Raw genomic sequence first — 10,967 nt, 5'->3', positions numbered from 1 at the left:
GGATGACACTCTGACTGAGCTACCTGACCAGAGCTTGTATTTTTTTTCTAATATAAATATTGTTAAATGTAGCTCTGAATCACTCATTTTTTTTTTTTTAGATAATTTGTTCTGGTTTTTTTTATTTTTTTTATTTTATTTATTCATTTTAGAGAGGAGAGAGAGAGGGAGAGAGAGAGACAGAGAGAGAGTGGGGGGGGATAGAGAGACAGGGGGGAGGAGCTGGAAGCATCAACTCCCATATGTGCCTTGACCAAGCAAGCCCAGGGTTTCGAACCGGCGACCTCAGCATTTCCAGGTCGATGCTTTATCCACTGCGCCACCACAGGTCAGGCTGAATCACTCATTTTTAATGGCTGCATAGTATTCCATTATATGACTATATCACAATTTATTCACCTGTTCTCTTGTTGATGAGCATTTCAGTTGTTCCAATTATAAAAAATGCTGCAAAGACCATTCTTGTACCTGTTTCCTTATTTACCTATGCAAGAGTTTTCTAGAGTATGTACTGGAAGAGAAATTGCTGGGTTATAGGGCTGTGCTCATCTTCCATTTGCCTACTGTCTTACGCATATTCCAAAGTGGCTGTATCATTTCGCTCCCTTACATCACTGGACATTGTTACACTTTTCATTTCTGGAAATTTCATGGATGTGGCATGGTATTTCATTTTCAGTGGATTAAGTGTCTTTTCATATCTTCCTCTGTAAACTACCTACCAATATCCTTTTGCACATTTTTCTATTATTATTTATTGATTTTTAAATTTTATTTATTGACTTTAACAAAAGAGGAATGAAAGAGAAAGATAGGAACATCGATCCAATCAACTGGGGATCAAACCCACAACCTCTGTGCTTTGGGACAATGCTCTAACGAACTGAACCATCTGGCCAGAGATGATTATTTGTATTTTTTTTTTGTATTTTTCTGAAGCTGGAAACGGGGAGAGACAGTCAGACAGACTCCTGCATGCGCCCGACCGGGATCCACCCGGCACGCCCACCAGGGGTGACGCTCTGCCCACCAGGGGGCGATGCTCTGCCCCTCTGGGGCGTCGCTCTGCCGCGACCAGAGCCACTCTAGCACCTGGGGCAGAGGCCAAGGAGCCATCCCCAGCGCCCGGGCCATCTTTGCTCCAATGGAGCCTTGGTTGCGGGAGGGGAAGAGAGAGACAGAGAGGAAGGGGGGGTAGAGAAGCAAATGGGCGCTTCTCCTATGTGCCCTGGCCGGGAATCGAACCTGGGTCCCCCGCACGCCAGGCCGACACTCTACCGCTGAGCCAACCAGCCAGGGCTATTTGTATTTTTAATATTGACTTGTAGTTTTGTTAGTTGATCACATTTCTTTATATATTCTGAGTAATTTTTGGTTATAGCTGTTGCGAATATATTTGTCCAATCTATGATTGTTTTTAATTTTTTTTATTTTTTACAGGGACAGAGAGAGAGTCAGAGAGAGGGATAGACAGGGACAGATAGAAAGGAACGGAGAGAGATGAGAAGCATCAATCATCAGTTTTTCGTTGTGAGACCTAGTTGCTCATTGATTGCTTTCTCATATGTGCCTTGACCGTGGGCCTTCAGCAGACCGAGTAACCCCTTGCTTGAGCCAGCGACCTTGAGCTTTTGCTCAAACCAGATGAGCCCACGCTCAAGCTGGCGACCTCGGGGTCTTGAACCTGGGTCCTCTGCATCCCAGTCCGATGCTCTGTCCACTGCGCCACCTCCTGGTCAGGCCAATCTATGATTGTTGCTTTTTAAAAATAATGTCTTTTGTTGTGTAGAAGTGAGATTTAAATTTAAATTTTTTTTTTAATTTATAGACTGATTCAGTCTTTTGTGGTTAATGATTTTTTCCTTCTTATTTAAGGTATATTTCTTTATCTCAAGGTGTCATAAAAAGATTCTAAATTTTCTACTAAAATATTTAAAGCTTTGCTTTTCTGATTGAGGTTTTCACTTCACCTGGAATTTGTTTTTTTGTATGGTGTGATGTAAGGATCACATTTTTTTTTTTTTTACCAGTTAAGCAATTATTCCATCCACCATTATTTATTATCATTCATGGTTTATCTTCCCCCCACTGATTTGTAATGCCAATGCTATCAGATGTTACATTTCCATATGCATGTGGTCTGTTTCTGGACTATTCTATTCCATTTCTGATTTGTATATTCCTGTGCCAATGCAACAGAGTTCTAATTAGTATGATGTTACATAGAATCTTTCTAACTTATGGGCAAGTCCCACACCTCATTTTTCAAAATAGCCATACATATTCTTAGCTTTATTCTAGCAAGTGAATTTTTTAAATGGACGTGTAAATAAACTTATTTCAATTTTACCATCAAATTCCATGAAAAATTCTATTAAAATCTTAATTGAACTTACATTAAATTTACATAGCAACTTGAAAAGAATTGACATTTTTATAATATTTCCTTCCTGTCCAAAAAATAAAGAACATCTGTCCATCTATTTAGGTCTTCTTTAATGTGTTTCATCAATACAGTTGTATAATTATTTCCATATTGGTCTTGCTCATCTTTGTTAATTTATACTTAAATATTTAATAGTTTTATTGCAATTATTCTTTGAGAGAAAGAGGGAGAGAGGGATGAGAAGCATCTGTTCATGGTTGCAGTACTTTTAGTTGCTCATTGATTGCTTCTCATCTGTGCCTTGACTGGGGGACTCCAGCTAAGCTAGTGACCTCTTGCTCAAGACAGTGACCTTGGGCTCAAGCCAGCGACCATGGGATAATGTCAATGATCCTACCCTCAAACTGGTAATCTTAGGGTTTTGAACCTGGGACCTCAGCATCCCAGGTCAACACTCTATCCACTGTGCCAACACTGGTTAGGCTATTGCTATTTTCAATGGGATCTTTTAAAATCACTTTTTCTAATTGGCTATTCCTAAGGAACACTTTGGATTTTTGTATATTGATCTTGTATCTGGAAACCTTATTAGTTGTAGGAATGTGGCTGTATGCATCACATTAATAGATCTTTTCTTGTTCTTTCCTGCTATTCCAGGGATAACGCTACCAGGCAATAGTTAAATTCAATTTTCTAGTACTTCATGACTTTTAAGAGGTGCCTTTGTACAAAATCTGTAACCTGAGAAACTCATTGGCTCTGTAGAGTGATTTCATTTGTCAGAGAGGCAAAAGGCTTATGTAAAGCAGGCTATTGTGGCCTTGAAACCTAGAACAGCCTCATCTGCTTATACTGACCCTTCTCTGCATGCTTTTGTGTGGATTACCTTCACTATGTTAGATTCTTTTTAGTTTGAGCTCCACCAAGAGCTCAATGTTAACTACCATCCAGGTTTGTGTAACTCTCCATGGTGCTTATCATAGCAAAGAGCTTCAAACTAGGAAAAAGTCGGTGTCTACTGCTGAATTAATGAGCTTCTGCTCATTAACCCGTTGTAATTTCACTTCTGTCTTGGCTTTCGGGAAGCAAAGAGCTGAGTTTTGTGCTCAATGATAGCACATTCTTTTAACTCTGTTTTTAATATTATTTTTCTATGTACTCCCCTTACTCATATAGCCTTCCCCCCATACAGCCTTTTATTACATTACTACTCTTCAATTCTATACAGTTTTAATGTTTGTATTTTGCAGTGTAAGATTTTCCCAAATTATTAGTATAGAAAATTATTTTTGATGTTTTAGTGTCAATGCCAGTGATTTTCAACCTTTCATCCCATGGTGCACATAACTATCAAAATTCTGCGACACACCAAAAAATATATTTTTTGCCAATCGGACAAAAAAGAAAGGTATAATTTTGATTCATTTACACTGGACGGCTATGGTTGTGTTGGCTGTTATCATTCTTTTATTTGACAATTTAAGGGAAAAGAGGTCCACGCCCCTGACTAAATAGCCAGATATTACGTTTTAAAAACTCTTGTAGCACACTGGTTGGAAATCTCTGGTTTATGTTTATAAGTAAGACTTTTTACACCCAATACCATATTCAATGGAGTGGGGGGGGGGGGTGGAGGGGGATGGGGAATCCGATTTTATTTTCAATTTCTGCTAGTAAATAAAAAAGCATTTCACAGCCTTGTAAAAATAACGGTGCTTGGCATGATAATTGCACTTATTAACGTTGACTATTATATCTTATTAAGTACCAAACCGGACCGCAAATGAAGAGTGATGGACTTTTTTATTTTAATCTAAATCTTATTTTTAAAAAATCGTTACTGGAGCTCTTTTGTTTTCTCCAGATTTCTGAATTCCAAGAACCAACCCTCCTTCAAGGGCATCTCCCAGAGGGGAGCTCGGTTCATTAACTCAGGGGACCATACAAAACGTTTTGTTCTTTTACTCTCGGTCCTCACTCTGGCTCCCAAGGAGACAAGTTGAATGCCCACTAAGTCATGCTTTTCCATTACTCATTCCGCCTTTTTTCCCAAGGTGGCGTGTGGGAGGTGTTGTGATCGGGTTCGGTAAGAATAGGCCAGGAAGCTTTCTGCGGGAGAATACACTCATCCCTTTGCGTGTTTCAGTTCCGACTGCGCAGCACTGGGCGGCTTCAACGTGAGAGATGTTGCCCACACTGACGAAGATTCCCCACTCCACCGCCTCCCACATTTATCTCAGCTCCTCCGTAGGCGTCCGTCCCCGCACCCCCGACCTGCCCAGCCCCACATCGCCAAGCTTTGTCGTCCCCTTACAAGGCGGATCATCCGGTTGGCCAGGCACAGCTGCCGCCGACTAACGCCCTTCGGGGGTCACCGCAGAGGGAACCCAAGGGGGGAGGTTTTCGCCTACCCCTCATCCCCCGCACACGAACCGGCGTCTTGGCCACCAGGGGGCGCACCGGCGTCTTCGCAGCCCCACACCGCAGCTCTCCCTGCGATTGGCCGGCTGCTTCGAGTTCTGTGCTCCGATTGGCTCCTGTAGCGTCAGTCGCGGGCTCCGGGGCGGGCCGAGGTGACGCGCGGCGGCCGGACTCGGGGCGGTGTCCAGGTCTGGCGGCTGCGGGCGGAGCTTCGCGAGGACCGACGCGGGGCAGTTAGACGGGGGCCGTTCTGGGAGGCGCCCACGCGAGTCCCAGCCGCTCCTCAGCCGCTGCTGGTCCGTGGTAGCGTCCCGTTCTCCCGAGCTCCCGCGCTCTCGCCCCCCGTGGCCTTCGATGCAGGACCGGGCCGCTGCGTGATGGGGCTGCGAGGAGGCGCCCTGCGGCTCGCGGCGGCCGCTGCTCGCGCTGAGGAGCGTCGGTGCTCGGCCCCCTGCTCGCCCGCTCGCCGCGGCGCCTGCTGACCCGGGCCGCCCGCCCGCCCGTCGGTCCACACCCCAGCTGAGGTGAGGCGGGCCGCGGTCGCGCTGCCGCCGCCGGGTCGGGAAAGGACCCGCTCGGGGTGGGGGCGGCCGGGCTGGGGTCCGGGCGGTGTCGGAGTTGAGGCAGCGTCGGCGGGGTGGGGCGGGAGCGGCGGGCGCTGCGGTCGCCGTCCCACCGGGACACCAGCCGGGGTGGGCAGCCTCGCCCTCGGAGTGCGGGACCCTCCCTGGGCCGGCAGCGAGTCCCGGCTGGGTCTCCGCAGTGCCCCGCACCCGCCCACCGATCCCTTCGAGCTGCGAGTGCCCGGCGGTCGCCAGGCCCGCCGCTGGCCGTGCGTGCCCGCGGCTCTGCGCACAGTTGCAGCTCCGTGGAGACGCCGCCGCGCCGCGCCGTGCCGCGCGGGAGCCACCCTCTCTCAGCTCCTGAGTCCCCTCTCCCGCATTATTCTCGGGCTTCGGCCAGGAAGGTGGCGGTGCCTTGTCGCCAGAAGCCTGCTGGGCAGGGCATCGGCGGGCCGTGGGGAGCCGGTGGCGCAGGGACCGGCCGGGCAGCGAGCGCAGAGGGAGGGAGGGGCGCGCTGGACGAGAGCCAGCTGGCGGGCAGGCTGGTGTGGGCTCGGCGCTCGCAGCCCCGGATCACTCCGGCAGCCATATTGGGAGGATGAGCTGACAAATCCTTTAGGAGCCAAGTCCAGTTGCTGGAAGGCACCGAGTGAAAGCCCTGGCAGCTTTCAGGTTGGCTTAAGCCATAGCAGAGGCCAAGCTGTGGGGGCTGGGAGGCGGCTCGAGCAAGCTCGCCATTGTTCGGGCAACCCCAAATGTTCGGGGTTCTCACACCAGGACTGAACTCCAAAATCACTTTCCCCCCTTGGTGCATTGCTCACTGAGCTTCCAGGGTCAAGTGCCTTGAAATACTGCGTTTCTATAGTCATCTGCTACGGCGGTGCTGTGGACTCGGAGGCCCGATGGTGCCGCCCACAGGTACACAGCGGGTCTGAGGCTCACCAGTATGGAGGACGGAGTCGTTGCACCGGGTGGGGTGCACAGTAGCCCAGCGTGCAGTGATTAAGTAAACTGGAATATTCTGACAGTGGGAGAGGCTTGCAGCAGTATTTCTGAGGACGCAGGTTGTCATCTTTGTGGCATCTGGAGGCTGCTGAAATTAGAGTGTCAACAGATCCCTTGCTCACTGCTCTAGGCAGCTGTTCTGCCGACATTGAACAGGTTGCTTTGTGTCATATAGCTGGGTCTGTCTGAGCCAACTGAAGGTCGGGTGATCGGATTTGCATAGCTCTTAAGAAGTGGTATCATGGTGGATGTTTAAAGGCTGGCGTTTTGTCAGCTTAGCTTAGTCATAATAAAATCTTAGCCCGAGTTCTTTAAGAAGTGAGGTGGTGCTCTAATTAACTTGGTATGGCTGTTGGATTAGGAGGCAAGGGAAGTTGTTCATGTTCTGTTTAAGGATGGAGTGTGAAGACTGCATACATGTTGGCATGGGAAAGCGATCTGGAAATGGTCACTAACTGAATTCAGCACCAGCCTATCAATCTGTCTTTTCCTACTTCCCAGATGTGACCAGGACCTGGAGAGTGGCATGCCGTCTTCTTTGTGTCCTTTGCTTTCATTCAAAGTTCATTTCTTAATGAATAAATTTCTGTAATTTCTTAAGGGGAAAAGTTAAAAGGTGTTCAGACAGGGTTTTCTTTTTTTTTTTTTTAATTTTATTTATTTATTTTTTTTTTACAGAGACAGTGAGTCAGAGAGAGGGACAGACAGACAGGAACGGAGAGAGACGAGAAGCATCAATCATTAGTTTTTCTTTTTCGTTGCATGTTGCAACACCTTAGTTGTTCATTGATTGCTTTCTCATATGTGCCTTAACCGCGGGCCTTCAGCAGACCGAGTAACCCCTTGCTGGAGCCAGCGACCTTGGGTTCAAGCTGGTGGGCTTTTGCTCAAACCAGATGAGCCCGCGCTCAAGCTGGTGACCTCGGGGTCTCGAACCTGGGTCCTCTGCATCCCAGTCTGACCCTCTATCCACTGCGCCACCGCCTGGTCAGGCCAGACAGGGTTTTCTAAGAATGGTTATAACACTTTATTTTTTTATTATTAAGCTCCCCTTTTAAAACGTGGTTGAATAAAAAATGGCTTCAACCAAAAAAGTGGGGATTTTATTTTTGTATTACATTAATATGAGAAAAATACAGAATGTCGATGTTTTTAAACTCCATGCCCCAATATGAAATACTTTTAAGTTCAAGCCCCATACGAAAAGTAATCATTGAGTACACAACTAAATGGAACAACTAAGTCAAACAAGTTGATGCTTCTCTCTCTCTCTCAAATCAATCAATCAATCAATCAATCAATAAACAAAATAGGACTTCCTCAGGGAAGTCTTCCTTTAAAAATATTTACAAGTTTAAAATTTTTTCAGTTACTTTATTAGTCAAGAAAATCTGAAAAATTGTGGTTAAATATACTTTAAGCATTTGGTAAAGACTTGATTGTGGATCTAATCTGAAGGAAAGATTTTATGAATTCATGCAGCTCTACTATGATGAATGTTTTTCCAAAATTTATCTAAGTACAACTTCTAAGGCTTAGACTTTTTCCTTTTCAACACCAGATAGCAACACGGTTTCCCTTTTTTCTCTTTCCTCTTTCCCACTTTGAATTTGTGCACGGAATAAACTCTCAAGAAGAGTGCCAATAGAGTGTCTCCACAGTCAAAACTTTTTAACCCACTTCCCTGCTGTGGTCTTGTTCTCTGTACAAAGTAGAGGACAAAAGTTGGCCCCTGCCTTATTTCTGTGAACCCCTTCCCAGGCTGCTAATCACAACAGGCCTTTTCCAGGTGTAAGCATATTCCTTTGGTCTTGTAAACTAATATGCTATAATTTCTCAAGGCTCCAGAGTGAAAGGTATAGCATGTCTACTTCATGTAGTTCTCTTTGAAAGATGGCCTTATAGGAACAGATAATAGTGAATTTCTGGAGTCCACAAAAGTATGTGAATAAATAAATATAAGTACATTTAGAACATTTTTTCATGCAGCTCGTTAGTATAGAAGATAAATGAAACAGAGGTGACTGTCATAGGAAAAACCTGCAAAGGTGTCTTGGGCCTCTCACTTTTTGGTTAATGGTCCAGTGATTTGTTTATGCTCACTTTCGTGACATTCATTACTAACTAATTGAAATTGCATATAGAGATTTAATTCTTTACCTTCAAGGAACTTACATTTGCCATTTGTAAACATACAGTAAGATGAGGTAACAACCTCTTGGCCATTTTGGTTTTTCAAAATTAATTTTTGATTGTTTGATTTCAGCAAGAGAGGAAGGGAGAGGTGGAAAGGAACATCATGTTTTTCCTGTATGTACCCTGACCAGGGATTGAACTGGTAACCTCTGTACTTCTGGCTGATGCCCTAACCAACGGAGCTATCCAGCCAGGGCAGCCTCTTTGCCGTTTTAATAAAATTTAGTGTTCTGTTGCCTGTGCCATGGCGATTCTCATGATTTTCAGTCAGTGCCTTTCCTTTGTTTAATACTTATCTAATACTCTATTGATACCTTTAAATTTTATTTATTTATTTATTCAGAGAGAGAAAGAGAGATAGATAGAAAAGGAGAGAGATGAGAAGCATCAATTTATTGTTGTGGCACTTTAGTTCATTGATTGCTTTCTCAAACATGCCTTGACCTGGGGACTACAGCTAAGCCAGCAACCTTGGATTTCAGCCAGTGATCTTTGGGCTCAAGCCAATGACCATGGGGTCATGTCTAAGATCCTATGCTGAATCCAGTGACCCTGCACTCAAGCCATATGAGCCCGTGCTCAAGCTGGTGACCTCAGGCTTTCAAACCTGGGTCCTCGGTGTCTCAGGTTGACGCGCTATCCACTGTGCCACAGCCTGGTCAGGGTATTGGTGCCTTTTTTTTTTTTACTTATAAATTAAACTTAATGGGGTAACTGACCAATAAAAGTACATAGGTTTCAGGTAAACATTTCTATAGCTTATGAATTGTTGATTGCATTATGCGCCCATCACCTGAAGTCAAATCATTTTCTGTCACTGTATATTTGTCCCTCTTGACTACCCCCCCATTGGTACTTTTATGATTGTTTTGTGATTGTATATATGTTTTAAGCCACACAAATGATGGATTTCAAAAAAAAATTTTTTTTAATAGGGACAGAGAGAGGGATAGATAGGGATAGACAGACAGGAACAGAGAGAGATGAGAAGCATCAATCATTAGTTTTTTGTTGCGACACCTTAGTTGTTCATTGATTGCTTTCTCTTATGTGCCTTGACCATGGGCCTTCAGCAGACTGAGTAACCCCTTGCTCGAGCCAGCGACCTTGGGTCCAATCAAGCTGGTGAGCTTTTTGCTCAAGCCAGATGAACCTGCACTCAAGCTGGCGACTTCGAGGTCTCGAACCTGGGTCTTTCCGCATCCCAGTCCCATGCTTTATCCACTGCGCCACCACCTGGTCAGGCAAAAATATTTTTATTAATATTAGATTGATTACGTCAAAGCATATCATTCAACTATACCATCCTCTTCCATTGCTCTATTTGATAACTTTGATGCTTGACTTGGTTCTTCTGTCCATCTGAATTTCTGACATCATCCCAGCAGATGTCAATGACTGTATAAACAATAACAACAATAATGATAAAATGGCTTACTCATATCAGACTCTTTCTGTGTGCCAGAGTCTTTTCTAAACACTTTACACTTATTCATTAATTTTAGCCTTACAACAACTATATGAGATAGATACTAGTCTCTCGTTTTACAGATGAAGAAACTGAAACAAACCAGGTGACTTCCTCAGGTCACTAGAAGTAGTAAGTAACCACTATGCTGAGCTACTTTGTAACTACCCTTAACCTTAAAATTGTTTGACTTCAGCTCAAGTAAACAGGTGTTTTCATTCTGTCCTAATGACTCAGTATTGTGGCTACATATTCTAACTCATTATCAGATCTACTAAAGATGTACTCAGATCTACTACTCAGATCTGAAACTCTGGTAATTTATAGCTCTTACTTTCGTAGTCTCTTCCCATGCTTTCTCCCAACTCTGGTCTCCTGGACCATCAGCCTCTTCCAGATTTTACTTGTCTTCCTTTTCTATACTTTGATTCCTGGGGTGCATTGCTTCAGCTATTTCCTTGCTAGCACTTGCAATTTTTAATTATTCATTGTTGTTCTGCAAGACCCACTAGCAGTTGCCAGCCTTGCATCCTTTCTACCATTCATGCTCTCCGTTGTTCCTCTGTCGTGGAGAAATGGCACGTCATGTTGGGATTAGTGCCACAATTAATGTATAGTCTTAGGGCTCCCCTGAGTCTGTCTATGGTATTTGTTAAAGCAGTTCTGCTCAGTTCCCTCCTCCGTTCTCCGCAGTGGCTTTTCCTAAAATCTTGACCACTACTCAGGCCTCTTCACTGCCCCATTTGTGGCATAAAACCTTACCTGCCACCTCATAGGGGAAAAAAGGCATGAACTCCCTCAGCTCCTTCTCCCTCTACTTACAGACTTCTCTACCTTCTTCCTTGCCCTCTTTACTCCCATGTTAGAGGAAAGGTTACCCTCCCTGACTTCAGCTAATCCCTTGGCCTGTGTCCTGGATATCACTGCC

General features: G+C 45.0%; 1 protein-coding gene across 24 annotated transcripts in view; it reads left to right on the top strand.

Annotated features, from left to right (window-relative positions):
* The first annotated feature begins 4,179 nt into the window (after positions 1-4,179).
* Positions 4,180-10,967, top strand: part of KIF1B (kinesin family member 1B) — a 151,620-nt gene continuing 144,832 nt past the window's right edge. For 4 of the 24 annotated variants that reach the window (XM_066270482.1, XM_066270481.1, XM_066270483.1 and 1 more), the window contains exon 1: positions 4,676-5,331. The gene's annotated coding sequence lies outside the window, so the exon portion shown is untranslated. Of the gene's footprint in view, positions 5,332-10,967 lie in introns of all 24 variants that reach the window. The other 20 variants (XM_066270469.1, XM_066270470.1, XM_066270466.1 and 17 more) reach the window with 14 other exon arrangements.

The sequence above is a fragment of the Saccopteryx bilineata genome, chromosome 3 (genome assembly GCF_036850765.1).
Source record: "Saccopteryx bilineata isolate mSacBil1 chromosome 3, mSacBil1_pri_phased_curated, whole genome shotgun sequence".
Taxonomy (NCBI): Eukaryota; Metazoa; Chordata; class Mammalia; order Chiroptera; family Emballonuridae; genus Saccopteryx; species Saccopteryx bilineata.
The sequence above is the reverse complement of the archived record's forward strand: the minus strand, read 5'-3'. Positions and strand labels throughout refer to the sequence as shown.